At 33.3% G+C, this 18753-nt stretch overlaps 1 long non-coding RNA gene across 1 annotated transcript in view; it reads left to right on the top strand.

Moving 5' to 3' along the window:
- LOC111505546 (uncharacterized) overlaps positions 1–12499 on the top strand; it is a 33029-nt gene extending 20530 nt beyond the window's left edge. Inside the window, exons 3-4 of the long non-coding RNA XR_002722147.2 lie at positions 7617–7683; positions 11367–12499. This is a non-coding gene — a long non-coding RNA (uncharacterized lncRNA). The remainder of the gene's footprint in view (positions 1–7616; positions 7684–11366) is intronic.
- Positions 12500–18753: the final 6254 nt, after the last annotated feature.

Consider the following 18753-nt stretch of genomic DNA (forward strand, 5'->3'; position numbering starts at 1 on the left):
GTAACACGTTATTTGACAACTACTTTGAAGTGTTTCTATAATTACGGTGAACTGGATGATAATACTACCGACAAAATAAAAAATAGTCTAGATTTGATAGAAGTGTTGAAAGGGTTTAAGTAGCTGAAACTTTTTTAATAGACTCATCATACAAAAATGAATGTTTTTCTTACAGATGATTTTCAATATGCCGTCAATATTTTGACGGCAAGTTTATAGTTCCATCGGTGGAAATGACTGGAAATGGCTTTTAAAGAATCATGCATTCCATGGATTGAGAATGCGTTGGCGTATAAGTTTGTGCGAACCTTTTTCCGAATGATGTTTGAAAGAATAATTTCCGGTTTTATCAAGTAGGCTTAGTTTTCCTTGATTTGTGACACGGTGCAATGTCTTGGTGAAACAGCAATTACTTTTTCTTGAATGGGGCCGTTTTCCGCGATTTCGTCCTTCAAATGCTCCAATAATGCTATGTAATAGTCGCTGATGATTATGAATATTATACCGTGTGCATGTGCACCACGTGCAGTCCACTCAGATGACGATTTTGATTCTGGTGGATAGAGCCATGTTTCATCCATAGTCACATAACGGCTCATCAATTGGGGTTATGGTGGAACAGCTTCAAACAGTGCTCAGAATCATCAATTTTTTGTTGTCATTGATCGATTGTGAGCTCGTGCGGCACCCATTTCGAACAGAGTTTTCGCATATCCAAATATTCATACACGATATGTCCAACACGTTTCATCGGTAACAGCGTCCTTGGGACTTTCACTGCGAACATCGTCCTCAGCATTGGTACTGATTTCACCTCGTTTGAACCTTGCAAACGGTTGTTTTTTCTGGTGCGAATCAATGGAGTCCGAATGATGTTGATCAGACCAAGCCTTAGGTTCAACAGAATTTTTTTGCGAAAATGCAATGCTTTCTGGCGAAATTCATTTTTATCCATTTCATCATTTTATTTTAGCAAAAGTTGCTTCACTCATACTAATAGTCCGACAGCTGTGAAAGTGACTTTCGAAACTTAGGGACAAATGAAAATCATATGAATTTAATACTAGTAACACCATCTGTATATTAACTTACGAACTTTTCAGCACATTTACCTGACTTGCTGAATAGGGTGCATTATGATACTATCATTCATCTTGCGAGTTTTTACGATTTCAAATGAAAATGTCCGGTATTCAATGGATGATTCGGTAAATACAGCTACGTCTACCCATGCTCCATGCTCTCTTCACGAAATTGGCCACAGTAAAGGTCTCATGATTATCAAATTTTTGTTGGAAAATATATACTTGAATTTTTTGAAATCCAATTATCTTAACCATTTTTTATTAGTTTGATAGATCACTTAGCTCACTTCACACACTCGACGTGAATTCCACGAATTAACAGTACCTAACTGAGTTTGTAAAATCCAATTTGGGATAATGTTAATTGGATGGTTAGAAAAAGTGAAAGTGTTTTTTCCGTACAGTTACCAAAAACTGATTTGAAAAAATGTGAAATACATTTCTGAACCTGAAATTTTTCCACTCATGGTGAAAACATATGTATAGGGGTGGACGTTCAACACCCTTGCTCCAAGCATATTCTACAATAGTATCAACTTTTTTTTTCAGAAGTACTGATGGTACTTTCAGACTGTCGATTTTTATTTCACATCGTTCAATATCAAAACGAATGACACCCGGAATCAGTGTTATAGGACAGTGTTTATGACAACATAAGGCTCACAAACAATTCCTATAGATATTCATTTAGGGAACGTACATTTACATACAGTTTTCAATGTTATTTTCTGTCCACGTTGAAAACTACTCAGTATGCCAAATTGTCAAATTGATAATACTGCCATTGAGAATTATAACGATGAATAAATTGATGCTCATATTATTGAATTCCTGACTGCTGACAACTGAATCTGAAATATTATTTAACCAACCCAGTTTTGTTCAGGCAAAATCAATTCAAATCATACCAGATATGATTAGACAGTTGCTAGCCTTCCGTACAAAACTTTCACTATCAAAAAGGAGGTTGAAAACGTTCAGACAAATCGAATTCTATACCTTGACGTGAACAATCATGATAGTCCAGTCATTATAGTAAGTTCACCTCGGAATTCGAGATACCCAGCTGTAAGTCTGTAAATACTTGTATATTGACACCCTAAAAGTTGTCTCAAAACCTACATATGGTAGAGTGTAAGCAACTATTGAATTTCAAGGTCAAAGGTAACAAAAATCGGTTTTTTGCGCTTTTTTTGGAAATATCTCATTTCCTATGGGTTTTTTGCTATTTGTATTTATTATAAATATTGCAGAATACAAAATTCTCTACAAATTTTGTTAATAAAAATTTTTTATACGGTGAACCGTTTTCGAGATAGAGGGCGGAGAGCACGCGGTCACAGCATCACTTCAGGTCAACCGGTGCCTCCGGTCGAAAACGCGCCATATATAGTTGATGAACTATGGATAAATCAATGATTATGAATATTCGTCAATTTTTATTAATTATTATATTATAATTTATCATTTTTTTCCTAACTTATCCACTTTTTATTCAGTATTAATTTATTTAACAACACTTACCTGCCCGTGTAATTGCAGAATTGTTAATGAAAATATAGGAATTATATTTGAATTTTAACCTAGATGCAGTAAGACATGCAATAGAAGAAGAACAAAAAATGTGGGATCTTGACAATATAATTGATGCGACTGTAGAGACACAACCGCTAATTATTAACCTGCAAGACGACTCGAATTCCGAAGATGATCCTGTTTATTTTGAATTTGAATAGTTTTGTGAGTTATCGTAGTTTATATCATTTAAAAATAGATATTAATTAAATAAATGTATCTTTTACAAATTACAAGTAACTTATTATTTTTGAATAAAATAAAGAAATTTTTTTAAAATAAAAATACAGTTTACAGTACCTACAGTTTAAAAATATTAATATATTTATTTATTTAAAGTAACTAATGTTTTAATCATATACTCTACGACACTGGTCACTCATTTCCACTCAAAATACCTACATAATCGGATTAAAAGTTTTATAGCTGTATTGTATTTCTTCAGATACAAGGTGGGTTAGTCGAAAACATCTTAAACTGCCAGTTTTAGTTTGGTTTTTGTTATTATATCATATTAGCTGTCCTCTCTGTATTTCAGTTCTCTAATGAGGGTCAAACTTGCAGTGAGCTATCAACAAATTATGAAGGGACTATAATTAATATTTATAACTTTTACATGATGAAAAAAAAAACAAATAGATTATGAATTAATATTTTTATAAAAAAATATCATTGAATACATTTATTTTTATTGAAAGTAGAGAGATGGAATAAAGGGTACAAAAACTACAATTTATAATTTCAATCATCTTCTTCCTCTTCATCGTCGTCTTCTGGCTGCTGGTAAGTTTCAAACTGGTCTTCATTATCGTCTTCAACGATATTTGTATAAAGTTCTTCCATGATTTCGGGGTCAAAGGTTCCATCTTCGTTAATGTCGCTCTGATATGGTAGAGCATTGAGACAAGCTTGCCCATTACATTGGCCACAAGCTAAAGAGCATTGCAAGCCCGCTTTCCTGCATCCGCATCGCGAACGACAACCGCTCTTGCAGTTGCAGAAAATTGTATTTAACAAATCTTCTGGAGCAGGTGGTAAAATTGTCACGATAGGCTCCAGAAAATCGTTTCGCATTGCCCAACCCCATACCTGGGGTTCCAAATCATGTCCTAACCAACTTTGAACTTGATAATATACACGGTTGAAGTGTTGATGAGCAGTTGCACTTGTTGGTGGAATATTTGAAAGCTGCACAGGTTTATTAAGTTTTGTAGACTTGACGTAATGCATATAACGAAGATGATCGAGACTTTTCCCAGATTTTGGAGCATTATAGACTGCCAATAAGGTTTGAGTTCCACTCTCTAATAATCTCTGGGCCGAACAATTCTCTTCCTCAAATGCTGCAGCTAGTTCATCCAAATTTGTCAGTTTCTCAAAAACTTTTAAAAATGATTTTTTTTTCCTTTTTAAAAAGCGCAGAAGTTGTGTCACAGACACTTAATGCGTGCAGAAATAAAATATGTTTTTTAGAATGAGGATAATTATCAAAACTTTTAGTCGAGTATATCTCCGTTTTTACATTACTTTTCCCAACTTATTTAAAGAAAAATTTCTCGTTCGTAAGACAGTGTACGTTCAATTAAAATGACAAGTAAATCAATATCTTGTCCTATTATAACTGCAGTTTTTTTAGACTTTGATTCTTCAATTGCAGTTTCAACAATGAGAACATCCGCATCATCTCTGGCTTGTTAAGTAGTAATATTTGCAGCTTGTAATTTTTCAAATAACATATTAATGAACTTATCTTTGTTATTTCGATTTGATAAGAATTTTTCTTGAGTAACTGGTACAACCATTGTTTCATGGAAACAAACTTCATACGTTTTTGAAAGTGCAGCAGGTCTTCTCTGCTGCTCCATAGCTTTTACGTTCTTACTGTAGTCTGAATATTCGTCAAATACAACAATTATTTTGGAACTGTAATGCCTTTGTAAATAATTCATGTATTTATCAAAAATAATAGAAAAAGTATCTTCTCTGCTCCATACAACATGATGAAGAAGAAATCCGCCATCAATAATGAACGTCACATTATTTTCATTGAGAACAAAATCAATTGGGCTCATGTTGTCATACAATGACGATTTTGTTGTTTTTCTCATGCCATCATTATCAAATAGAGCTGTTGGATACGGACCCAATTCATATTGAAGATATTCTTCAAGATTACTTTCAAATTGTTTGCTGACAGTAATTCTTTGGAAGAGAAATAATGGATCCACTGCAACTTTACAATCATTTATTTTTACAGATTTGTTAACACTGGAAACCTGCAGTGATGCTGTGACCGCGCGCTCTCCGCCCTCTATCTCGAAAACGGTTCACCGTATAAAAAATTTTTTCAAATAAAATTTGTAGAGAATTTTGTATTCTACAATATCGATGGTGAATACAAATAGCAAAAAACCCATAGGAAATGAGATATTTCCCAAAAAAAGCGCAAAAAACCGATTTTTGTGACCTTTGACCTTGAAATTTAATAGTTGCTTACACTCTATCATATGTAGGTTTTGAGACAACTTTTAGGGTGTCAATATACAAGTATTTACAGACTTACAGCTGGGTATCTCGAATTCCGAGATTCTTTCCTAATTTAAGCTTAAATGACTGGATTACTACCACCGCGGCCGATTCCACAACTTGAAACAAGATATTCATTTAAAAGCATCAGTCATCAAACTAGGATAATCACTGTTCAGGATTGAACAGCTCAGAATTGTATTAGACATTCAAGATATGACAACAATCGTTTACCCACTTACTGTAACTTATTTCCAATATGGAATAGCAGCTTGAAGTGACGCTCACAGTATTCATTTGAAGCAATAATAAAAATGGGTGACTGTAAAAAACATACCAATCCCAGTGACATTTTCCACAAACTGAGTGGTCTGATGGATATTAAATGCTAATGATTCAACATAAACACAGGAGAGAAACTGACCAGTATTCAACAGTATTACGACACTAGACATAATATAGCAAACAGACAATGACAATAAAAAATGTATTACAATAAAAAGTCACTTTTCTCGGGATCACATATTTATCGTAAGTTTTCGATAGAAATGCGAGAACTATAATTGGAAAAACACTTCAGAAGGGAACCGAAGATGTGGTTAAAAATGAACCTAGAACGAATATATTGAATATATTCATTGAAGAATAAGAAGGGTGATAATTTGATATCATCTTTGATCTGGATGTTAAATCAACTGAAATCATCCGGAATATGAAAAAATTAAAATATGTTTGGGTGTGCATGCATGTTGGTATTCATGGTGGTATGCGTGGGTGTGCATGTGTGTACATATTTATGAATTCCAAAATAAAAATAACTGTTTCGAATATAAATTTTTTTTCTGTTTGAAAAAATCTGTTTCAAATCTATTTTTTCGTTAACCAGCTGTCGCACTCCTGGTCCTAGTCTTGAACCACCGACCAACACGGCAGTCAATTCGAGTGAGTGAACAAAACACCCACGTCGAACCGCCTGGCTACCGACCGACCTTCAATTTATTCCATATATTAACATGTTAGCCCACAATATAACTTTCATTCACAATCCATGAAATTCAACTTGAATGATATCTCAAAACATGAGAAAAAAATAAATGCAAACTTCAATCCTTGCACTAGTCGCGTGACGTCGGTGGTTTTCTTATTAATTTATTTCCATTCCAGTTGGAATTGTTATGAAAGAATAGAAAACCATTTGTCTTCATATTTTTGCATCACTATTCATGTGTCGGTACAGTATTGCGTTTTCTACAAAATGATGATATAAATTGAAATGTAGATGACAATGACTCAAAATATTTTTCCAATATGGGTGCATCAACTGAACTGAATCTTCAATTAATCACGCTTGTATAAAATAGATCTCAAACCCGATATTTTCAAAAGTGACATAACCAGTCACTATTTATTGCTCCTGTCGATCACAAGTAATCCTGGAATTGGCAATTGCTCAGGTTGTTTCGAAATATTTGTCTACTCAAATCCCGAGTACGCAATTCTCATGCTAACAAAATTAATCGAATTGTGCTACTTTGGCGAAGGTGCACTGATTTAAATAGCGCTTACTCGATTGAATTCAATAGGTTTTCACTGAGATTTAACAGTTTGAAGTAGACTCATAAAAATGAACAGAACTTTTGAAATAACATAGTATATGTGAATCTAAAAGTACACATGAATTTTCAAATCATTACAAGTTAGAAAAATATTATAGAAATGGAACGTGGAAAACAGTAGGTACTTCAAATCAAATCACCTACATAAAACCCACGAAGTATTTTTTAATAAATCATTTGAAAACTTCCAAAAAAGAAAATGGGAGTGAATACATAAAATTGAAGAAGCGCAATATCACATGAAAAAATCTAAGAGAATATAATTGAATCAACAAACAGCGGAATTAAATGGAATTTGAATATTGTGATATTGTAGCGGATAATGAACTTGAACTTCCAACGAATACAGAAACAGCTAATTACTTCAATATGTTTTCTGTTGAAATTGCAGATGAAAATCAAAAAAATTGAGGAACCGGATAATCCAATTGTTGAAAGTGATATAAATATATGCAATTGATTATTTCTCCAACCAATAATAAGTAACCCACACAGCACCAGATCATGGAATATTTCCTCTATTTCATAAAATGAACGTATTTATTCCAAATTTTCATAGAATATTCTTGGAATATATACATACCTTCAGAATATTTATAGAGTATGCTTGAATGAATATGACACGAACGCACTGTTTGTAAAATGTCAGTTGATTATTCAGGGTTACTGTGATTCATTTGGTTTGCAAACGTTATTTCTGGATTCAAAGTTTGATTTGATTGTCCTGTTATTTTATTTCTGGACAATTGCTTTTATATATGCATATATTTTATTTGAAGTGAAATCGTTAATACCTGGTTTTTCTCTGATGTAGGTGGGTGGTGTGTTTTCTAAACTTCGAAGCTGGATCTGGGAAATCGAATTAGAACTCGATTTATCAGGTTGGTTTTCACTGAATTTACTTTTACTTATTAATATTCAATACAATAATATACAATGTCTTCTCCAATTTTTCATAAAAGATATCGATTTGATTTCATCCGACATTTATTTATAAACTATATCGGTTATCTGTTTTTCGAAATTTATTGGAATTTACTACACGAATCTTGAAATTTGAATTACCCACTCTTTTGTATTTGTTTCCTGCCAAGTCCGTGAACTTCAATACATGTTCAGGGTGTCCTCGCTATACTCCTGTATATGAACTTTTCTGTGATGTTGTGAATATCTCTACACATTGTTGTTTAGGAGTCTTTTTATAACAAATACCTCAAGTATTAGATATATTTTTTTAAATAAACAAAAAATATATCTCGTACTTCCAATTATGATTAATTATTTATTTATATAAGCAATTATGTTTGCTTATATAAATAAATATCATTATTCTTAAAAATTCCTCTAATTCTTTCATCATTTGAATACTTTAATTTATAATTATTCATATTATTCTCACTTACAATTTCATATGGTCCTTCAAATATAGGAAGTAACTTTGCACATTTGTTCTTCTTAAAATCTGTTACTCTATTAGTTCCTATCAATACTAATTGACCTTTTTTAAATATTATATTTCTATGTCTTTTTTTATTATTTATTCTCTTTTAATATCTCCTACTGCTTTTATATTCGTACTTCTGTTGAAATGTTTTTAAATGATTTATTTTCTTCTTTCAGCCATTTCCTGAGAGGATGTTGTCCCATCATTAAAAAATATGGACTGATTTCTGTGACTGTGTGTGTTAAATGTTTGAGATATTTCTCTACCTCTGGTAAATTCTTTTCCCAACATTGATGATCTTCTCTTGACGATTTCTTGACAAATTTAATCACCTCTTGAATATATCTCTCAGATGGGTTTGAATCTGGATATCTTATACTGGTGAATATTAATTTTATTTCATTTTTATGACAAACATTTACAAATTTATCATTTTGAAAGTATGAAGCATTATCTAAAATACATTTTTGTGGTCAACTTATTCCATTGAAATATTGTTGAAGACAATTTGTTATCACTTGTACATTAGTTCTCTTACAAGGATATGATTTTATAAATTTTGTGACGATGTCTACAATTACAAGAATATGTTTGTTTCTATCCGTGGTTGTTATAAGTTCACTAATAAAATCCATGGCAATTCCTTCTAATTTATTCGCGGTAATTATATTTCTTGGAATATTTGTATTAACAAAATTTTAACTTTTATATAATTGGCAAATATTACAATTATTAGTCAAATCTTTGATGATTTGGATATCTTTTCTGCAAAAATAATTTTTTCTAAACAATATCCATGCTTCTCTCACTTCAGGATGACCATTATGTTCAGGTAAATACTTTAATATATCATACTATCATCTTTACTAATTACATATAGTTCCAGATCCTTAATTGTCTTCACCCAAATTCCATTGACTTTCCTACATTTCATAATATCTTTTGCTTCTGATTTATTTTGATCTTCTACTATTTCGTTTTATGAAAATATTTCTTGTTGGTCTATTGATATATTTACTCCAATTTGTATTGTTCTTTCTCTTTTTACTTTGCCATCTGATCTTGTTTATGCATCAAAACAATACTATCTTTTCCTTTTATATGTCTTATTTCAGAATCATACTCTTGCAAAAGTAATACACCCCAATGTATTCTCTTATTCAACAATTTATCATTCATCACATGTGACAGATCATGTGATCTGCCTCAATAATGAATTTTGATCCCAGTAAGTAAAATCTTAATTGAGTAATATAAAAGATTATGCTTGCAAATTCTAGTTTCGTTATATTATAGTGATTCAATAAACCAAAAAAAAATTATTGAAATAATTGGTTTCATCTTCAACTCAAGTTATTTCTCTTTCGAAGGTAAATACTATAAACAAATTCTTGGTACACCAAGTGGAGCTACTATTTCTCCTATTATAGCTTAATACGTAATGGATGATCTTTTTGAAAACATACTTCCCAAATTGAGTTTTAAAATTCCTTTTTTAAAGAAATATGTTGACGATGTCATCTGTGCAATTCCTTATGACAAATCTAATGAAATTCTTGATGTTGTCAATAGATATGATAAGAAGTTACAATTAATTTACTATCGAAATAGAAAATAACCAGATCTTTCCTTTTTTTGATACAAGAGTTATTTGTAAAACTGTTAATTCTCTGATTATAGATTGGTATGTCAAACCTACGAATTCAGGAAGATATATCAATTACTATTCCTTTCACAAAAAATCAGTTAAAATTAATTTAATACTCTGTTTGAAAAAAAGAATAGAAAAATTAGTACACCCTTCCCTCAAGCAAAAAAATCTCAGACTTCTTAGAGACATATTGATCGATAATTCTTATCCCAGAAAACTTCTTAATAAAATAATTTTCAACACTGGCAATAATACAAATTCTGATGTAATTAACAGAAATGTATGTAATGATAGTTCACCTATCAATATTTCTTATAAATCTATACCTAACCTTGGAAATTTATCTTCAAATATCATAAAACTTTTTCATAATGAACAAAATATCAAAATATGCCAAAAAAATATTGAAAGTATAAGGAATTTGAATACTAAATTGAAAGATAAAACTGATACAACAAAAAAGTCGAATGTGATTTATAACATTCCTTGTAATGATTGTAACTTGAATTATATTGGAACAACATCTAGAATAATTAATGATAGAGTAACTTCACATGAAAGTGATATAAAGCTCAATAAAAAATCATGTGCATTAGCACAACACTCTATAGAAACAGGTCATAAATCAAATTTTGATCTTCTACTATTTCGTTATATGAAAATATTTCTTGTTGGTCTATTGATATGTTTACTCCAATTTGTAATGTTCTTTCTCTTTTTACTTTGCCATCTGATCTTGTTAATGCATCGAAACAATACTATCTTTTCCTTTTATATGAATTATTTCAGAATCATACTCTTGCAAGTAATACACCTCAATGTATTCTCTTATTCAACAATTTATAATTCATCACATGTGACAGATCATGTGATCTGCCTCAATAATGAATTTTGATCCCAGTAAGTAAAATCTTAATTGAGTAATAAAAAAGATAATGCTTGCAAATTCTAGTTTCGTTATATTATAGTGTTGTTCATATGTTTTGGTCACTCTTAACACAAAACATATGGGTACCTCTCCTCCTTGCTGTACTTGCAATAATACTCCGGCAAGTTCAAACGTTGATGCATCAGTTCTTGAAATGAATGGTAACTTATAATTTGGATGATAAATTTTGAAATTAGTAGCAAATTCTAATTTGATAGTGTTAAAAGCATTTTCTTGTTCCTGTATCCATTTCCATTTGTTGTTTTTCTTTAACAATTCTACTAAATTCAAAGTTTTTTCACTAATATCTGGCATTAATTTTTTGAAGTAATTTAAAATTCCCCTTACCTATTGTTTTTTAATTTGTTGGTTTTTTATATTCCATAATGGCTCTTATCCTCTCTTCATTTATACTTATACCTTCGGTGTCTAATTTATATCCTACGAAAGTCACTTCTGTTTGATAAAATGTATATTTGTCAATATTAATTTCCAATCCTGCTTCATCCAATTCATTTATGAATAATTTAATATGTTTCAGGTGACTTTCCCATTCTGTGGAATATATTAGGATGTCAATATGATGAAGAATAAATTCATTGTATTTATCTAAAATTGTATGGATTGTCCTAACTAAAGCTGAAGAAGAACTCTGCAAACTATATGGAACTACTCTGAATCTAAACAAGACTCCATCTATTGAAAATGCTATATAAACCCTACTGTCTTTGTGAAGTGGAATTAACCAAAAACTATGTTTTGAATCTATTTTAGAAAATATTTTTGCATTTGTGATGTTTCCGAAAATCGCATCAATATTCAAAGGTGCCTTATATTGAGGTGTGTTGTATTTATCATTATTTCTAGCATCCAAACATAATCTCAATTCACCATTATTTTCGTTCAACTATGATAAGATTAATGTATTTTGAATTGAATCTTTCAATTATTTTCTGTTTTATCATTTTTGTTATTTCTTGTTGAACTTGATTTCGATATTGATAAGGAGTAGGGTTTGTTTCAGATTTGAAATTTTGTATTCCTTTAACCTCTATTTTATGAACGTATTCGTCTGTTACTCTATTCTCATTATTAATTAAATTTACTTGAATTTATTTACTTGATTTATAATATCATTATTCATTTCTGAAGTAAGTTTTTTCAATTTCTATAAATTACCTAGGATGTTGGTGAATTTCTGCATATTGTATTTTGTTAAAATTTGTTGTTGGTAGATTGCTTACTGAAAATTTCGTGGATTATTTGAAGTTTCCCCCTAATTGTGTGTCTGTTGTGTATCTGTCCTATTATCATTTTGTAAATGTAAATGTAAATTCCACTTTAAATGACAATCGATGAAGACGCCCAAATATTTGATTCTTTCTACTGATTGAATTTTGATGGGTAGACCTTGAATGTTGACCTCAAAATTGTAGAAGGGAACGTGTCTTGATTTGTTGCACGTGAATGTCATGTAATTCGTTTTTTCTAAATTTACTGTGAGGAGTTTGTTTCTAACCAGGTTTTAATACGACTAAAACCTTTTTCTGCTTTTTCCTTAAGAGAAATCCAGCTCTCGTCTTCATATAATATAACTGCCTCATCAGCAAATCTTATTAAATCCCCACCACCCTCTACCGCAAAAAAAACATTTATATATATATATATATATATATATATATATATATATATATATATATATATATATATATATATATATATATATATATATATATTATATATATATATATATATATATATATATATATATATATATACTGAAAAGAATAGGACCTAGAACGGTTCCTTGTGGTACACCATACTTGGTATTTTATTCGATTATCAGTATGTTGTCAATTCTTACTACTTGCTTTCTCTTTGAGAAATAACTTTCGAATAATTTCAGTGAATTTCCTAGGAAGCTAATGTCTTCTAGAGAATGCAAGAGTAAGGGATGGTTTACAATGTCGAAAGCTTTCGACAGATGTATGAATAGGCATAAGCATGCTTCATTCTCACTAACAGCACTGTTGATTTTTTTGGTCAGTTCATGAATTGCGTCTTCTGTGGATGTATTCTTCTTGAAGCCAAATTGGTGATTCGAGATAATACAGTATTTTTCAAGATAAGATATCAATCTGTTTTTCAATAACTTTTTGAAAAGTTAGGACAGGTGAGTTATTAATAATATAGGTCTATAGTTGTCGACCTTAGATTTATCGCCTATTTTGTGTATAGGTGTGACAACAGAGTTTCTGAAGGCGGTTGGCCATAGACCAATTTTGATACAAGTATTGAATATGTACGCGAGTGGTTCGACTATTTGGGAAATTATTGCTTTGAGTGTTTCTGATTAAATATTATCTAATCCGACAGATTTTTAATTTTTTAATTGTTTTATGAGGTATATTAATTATCTTTCATTCGTTTTTTATATGTCTGTTTTCCTCTGCACTGCTACTTCTTCTTTGTTGTCTATTTCTATAGTCCTGTCTGTCATTATTATAAGCCCTATCGTCTCTGTCACTGTCCCTATCTACATTTCTACCTCTTCGTCTGTATATATTATTATTATTGTTGTAATATCTGTTATTATTGTTATTATGTCTATTTTGTACGAATTTGTGATAACTTTTATTATTATCTCTGTTATAGTTGTTTCGTTGTGTACTATGATTATTGTTATTGTGAACATTATTCTTATTATAGCGATTGTTATCATTTTGTTGTCTATTATTACTATTGTATCTGTTATTGGCATAATCATTATTATAATTTCTATTGGTATGTTGTCTCATATATGCTTGATTATAAGAATTTCTGTTATTATAGTTGTTGTTTTCATTATTACGATAATCTTGTTGGTTATTACTATTATTCACCCCATTTTGTAAATTATCATAATTATTTCTCCGTCTTTCCTGTGTCATTGAGAATTGACAAAAACTATCCATGTCGTTGAAATTATAAAGCATCATTGTTTCCTCAAGATTATTATCAAAGTGTTGGATAATTAAATTAAAAAATATTCTTCTGTAAATTTTCAATTCAAATATTGTGAAGAGTTATATATTTGCATTGCGTATTTATGTCAGGAAGTTAAACCACAATAATGCCTCATCTTGTAGTTGACTCGTAACGAGTTCTTTCATTTCTTGGGATGTAAAACTTTCATATTTGTTTTTAATATATTCTATGAATGGTATTGGATGTTGCTTTTTTATGTTACCGTTGAAAATCAATTAATTTTCATTTGCTATTGCTATAATTGGTCTACTTCTCTATTAATTAGGTTTTTCTCCGTTTGTTTCATTTTATTGTTGATATCTATTACTTTTTCATTCATATTATTTTTTTGTTCTCTAAACTTTTCCTGGTTAATTTATTTTCCTTAATAATTTTTTTATTCAAATTCTCATTTTCTTCTCTCCTTGTATTGATTTTCTGCACCAATACTTTTTCTACAATATTTATTTTTCCATGTACCTAGTCACTTTGTCCTTCGCTTTCTTTTATATGATCTTTCATCTCCTGTGAAATTTTTTCTACCCTTTCTTCTATAGACATTATATACTCTTCTAACTCTTCTTCCAGATTAATATGATTTATTTTAATTTCTTCTTCTAATTTCTTCACATCATTTGCCTGTTCATCTATTTTTTTACATAGCTTCTTCACATCTTCATTCCTGCTTTCTGTTTCTTCTTTCCTCATTCTTTCTAATCTTTCCATATCTTCATGTCTTATTCTTTCCAGTCTTTCTGTTTCATCTTCCCTCATTCTTTCTAATCTTTCGAACAATTCATTCATGTCCATAGATGATTGTCTTGTAGGCTCTTTTATTCTGGTGTCACCTATTTGCTGCATTTCTTCTACATTTTCTTCAGTTGTCTGTTCAGGCTGTTGATTTTTCTTGTTTCTTCTTGTGTCCATATTTCTGTTATTATTTTTTCAGTGAATTTCTTTAAAATTTAGATTTTTTCTAAATTTCAATTCAACTGAATAATTGCAATCAAGCTGTGTAATCAAGTTGTACAATCAAGCTATGCAATCAAGATCAGCGTTGGGCGACAATTCATTATAAAATGTAAATATGTTTGTGTTGGTTCATTAAATAAATTTATAGTTATTATCATTTTTGTTATTTTGATAAATGAAAATTTTTATTCGACTAGACTCTAATGTTGAGTTTAAATCCTATAACTCAGTGTATTGAGATTTTTCTCAACACCTCAGGTGAATTCAGGCACAAACATAACGATTACTCACCAAAATTTGATCTTACTTGCAGATGTTCCTATGAATAAAATTTGAAAAAGACACAACTGATTTCAGAAAATGTAGAACAATTTTAATAATACATGTGAAAAATGTTACATTCAAAAATATATAAATTACCAAACGAGAAAATTACTAATTCTAAAAAAGTTCTAAACCTACACCGAACTAATTTAGTGTGGATATCGGAACGCACTCTTTGTCTGTGAAATGTGAGTTGATTATTCAGGGTCACTGTGATTTATTTGGTTTGCAAAAGAAATTTCTGGATTCAAAGTTTGATTTGATTGTCCTGTTATTTTATTTTTGGACATTTTTTTTTATATAGGCATATATTTTATTTGAAGTGGAATCGGTAAATACCTGGTTTTCCTCTAATGTTGGTGTGAGGCGTGAGTTTTCTAAACTTCGGAGCTGGATCTGGGAAATCGGATTGGAACTCGGTTTATCAGGTTGGTTTTCACTGAATTCACTTTCACTTATTGATATTCAATACAATTATATACAATTTATAACTTTTTTTCATAATATTTTTTAAATTTCTGGGGACAAAAATTTTCGTGTCGTTCACCTGCAATCCCTATCTTCTGCTAAATCGAGTTGGATTTCAAATCCCTGACTCTTTAGTTAGAACTCCGAGAGGTGCGTTGCACGGTCGAGACTAAGTTCTCGCCGCCGTGTTCTTTGTTGAACTCTGTTCAACTCGTAGCTTCCTGAGGTTACTAGCCAGTGACCTCACCTCGCGGAGATGCGAGGCCTTTTGACGCGGGAAGGTTCGTTGATATCATAATCTACCGCGACCCTGTCTAGGGGGTTTTCGTGAGTTTCCGTTATTTCGAAAACTCCTCTATTTCGAGTCTGTATACTCTCCCGAATGGTTGGGAGATTCAGATCCCGTGAAGTTTGCGTTCCGTAAATACCACGGAGCGTTTGTTGCCATCCTTAGTATTTTATTCTGGACCCGTTCCAGAATTTCGACGTGAGTTTTCGCTGTGTGTCCCCAGACTCCTAAGGCATACATAATCATTGGTTTAAACACAGTCTTATAAAGTAAGACTTTGATTTTAAGACTTAGCTTACTCTTGCAGTTGAATAGGGGATATAGCTGTGCCATCCCCGCGCTCACTTTAGTCTTCACCGATTTTATATGCTTCTCCCAGGTGAGCTTGCGGTCTATCGTTAGACCTAGGTACTTAACCTGTGGGCTCCAGGCGATTTCTTGTCCTGCCATGATAACTCTGAGATTTGGGTGGGCGCTTTGCCTGCCTAATGCTATCGCTTGCGTTTTTGCGGGGTTCACACGGATTTTCCAGTCCAGGAACCAGGTCTCGAGATCTGCAACTGCAGTCTGCATGTAGGCTACCCCGAATTCTCTCGACATGGACGAGGACATCAGGGCCGTGTCATCTGCATAGAGAGAGACCTCGACGTGGTCGGTTCTCGGGAGATCGCTGACATATAGATTGTAGAGTGTGAGTGAGAGTACTGCTCCGTGAGGCACTCCAGCTTCTATTTGTCTTACCGGCGAGCGTATGTTGTTAAGCTTCACCAAAAAAGTTCTGTCCTTCAGGTAGGACCCCATCCACTTGACTAGTCCCAGTGGTAGGTTGAAATTAATCATTTTGTGTAGAAGACCTTCGTGCCGGACGCGGTCGAAGGCCTTCGAGATATCTAATAGTAGTATTTGAACGTGTCTTTTCCTATTCATCTCTTGGATTGAATTTTCAACCAGTCTTAGGGCTTGTAGTTCGCAGGAATGATCTCTCCTGAAGCCGAACTGCTCGTCCGGTAGGAGTTGTCTGTCTTCGATCTCCTCGTCTAACCTTTGCAGGATTACTCTCTCCGCGACCTTGGCCATGGAGCCTAGCAGACTTATGGGTCTGTAGTTTTGGGGGAATTTCGGGTCTTGTCCTTTTTTTGGTAACATTATATTCACTGCGTGCTTCCAGCTCTTAGGGAAGTATCTGAGATTCAGCAAGCTGTTGATAATGTTTTTGAGCGTCGTTTTTTGGTTGTCTAGCAGCTGTTTCAATAACCTGTTGGTTATTGCGTCAGCTCCTGGGGCTTTTTTGGGCTTGGTGGCGCGAATCAGTTCGTTCAGTTCTTCTTCTGATACTGGTCTGATGACGTCTTCTTCACTGAGTAACAGTGTTTCTTCCACTGCTTCCTCGATTCGTATATCTCTATCAATACCATCGTTTGGGTCTATGTTCAGCCTAAATTGGCTTTCCATAGTATCCGCGAAGGCTAAGGCTTTGTCTTCCGTTGTGAAACAGACACCTCTTTGGCCGTGTATTAGCGTTGAGGTTTCTCTTTTGTTTTTTCTACTCTTGACTAATCGCCAGAGAGAGTTATCTCCGGGTTCGAGTCCCAAGAGGTATTCTTGCCAGCGTTCATTCCTGAAGTCTAGAATGGCGCGTTTTACCTCATTGGCTTTCGCATTCGCATTGGCTCTATCTCCTGGAAATAGAGTCCTGTGGTATCTTCTTCTGAGACGGTTTCTTTCTCTCATTAGAGTTTTGATCCGTCGAGGAAATTCATTGTATGATTTCCTTGGTTCCACGTACGTCATGGTAACCGCTGCGAGTGCATTTCTGATGTTTTCCTCAAACCGTGTTACCGTAGCATCTAAGGCTTCGGGGGTTTCCGGAGGTCGTTTTATGACAGGGATTGCTTCCAAATACGATTTGAGAACTTCCCAGTTGGTTCTGATTCCTTCGCTATTGTTTTCTATTGGGGGGCCTTTCCCTAGAATCAGTGAGCGTGATATTCCTGACAACTGCTATGTCAAGAACATCGGGTCTGTGTGGCAGTTGGCAGTGGGTAGGTTGTGGCGGTCCCATAACCTGATAACCGTGTTCGTCGGCGTGAGCGTAAAGCGCTCTGCCATTCATATTTGTAGTTCTGCTCCACTGCGTGTGTTTCGCATTGAAATCTCCTGCAGCTATTGTCGCGGTGTCTGTTTCTAGCAGGAGAGCACTGAGTGCTTCCGGCTGTATTCGATTGTTGGGGGGATTGTATACCGTTATAATTCGGTGTGGCCCTCTTTGAAGGTTTACTTCGATGCCTATAGCTTCTGAACGATTTAGCGCATCCTTGTCAAGACCAATTTGAGCGTGTCTAATCGATCTTTTTATGAGGATGGCCACTCCACCTCCGCGTCTACAGACGCTGTCTTTTTATAAAAGACATAGTTCGGAATCGATATCGTGTTTCCTTGCAAGTGCGTCTCTTGCAGGAGCATGACATCCACGTCGTTTTCTGTCAGGAAGTTCTCTACTTCGAGTTTCTTCCTGAATAGCCCGTTGGCGTTCCAGGTGGTCTAGTGTGGTTACTATGCCTTCGACTGCGTTTACATTTACACTTTGCTGACGGCTGTTTGCGCCTCGAGCTGTATTTGCATAGGAGACGCCGCTCCTGGTCGCGTTGGCCTCGATGGGCCTCCTTGGGGCTGATATTGGCTGCCTCTGGGGGGCGACCGGTTGCCTTGCGGGTGCCGTCTGTCGCCGGGGGGCTGTTGGTTCTGAGTGTCTTCTCATGTCCTGTATTCTGGGGAATGCAGGACAACCTCGATAGCTGGCGGGGTGAGCTCCTTTGCAGTTGTTTCATTTCGCAGGCAACTGCTTGTCTCGCTTGCACTCGGCCGTTAA

This window comes from Leptinotarsa decemlineata, unplaced genomic scaffold (genome assembly GCF_025532065.1).
Source record: "Leptinotarsa decemlineata unplaced genomic scaffold, Ldec_3_MD MMD2_tig00078340_RagTag_RagTag, whole genome shotgun sequence".
Classification (NCBI taxonomy): domain Eukaryota; kingdom Metazoa; phylum Arthropoda; class Insecta; order Coleoptera; family Chrysomelidae; genus Leptinotarsa; species Leptinotarsa decemlineata.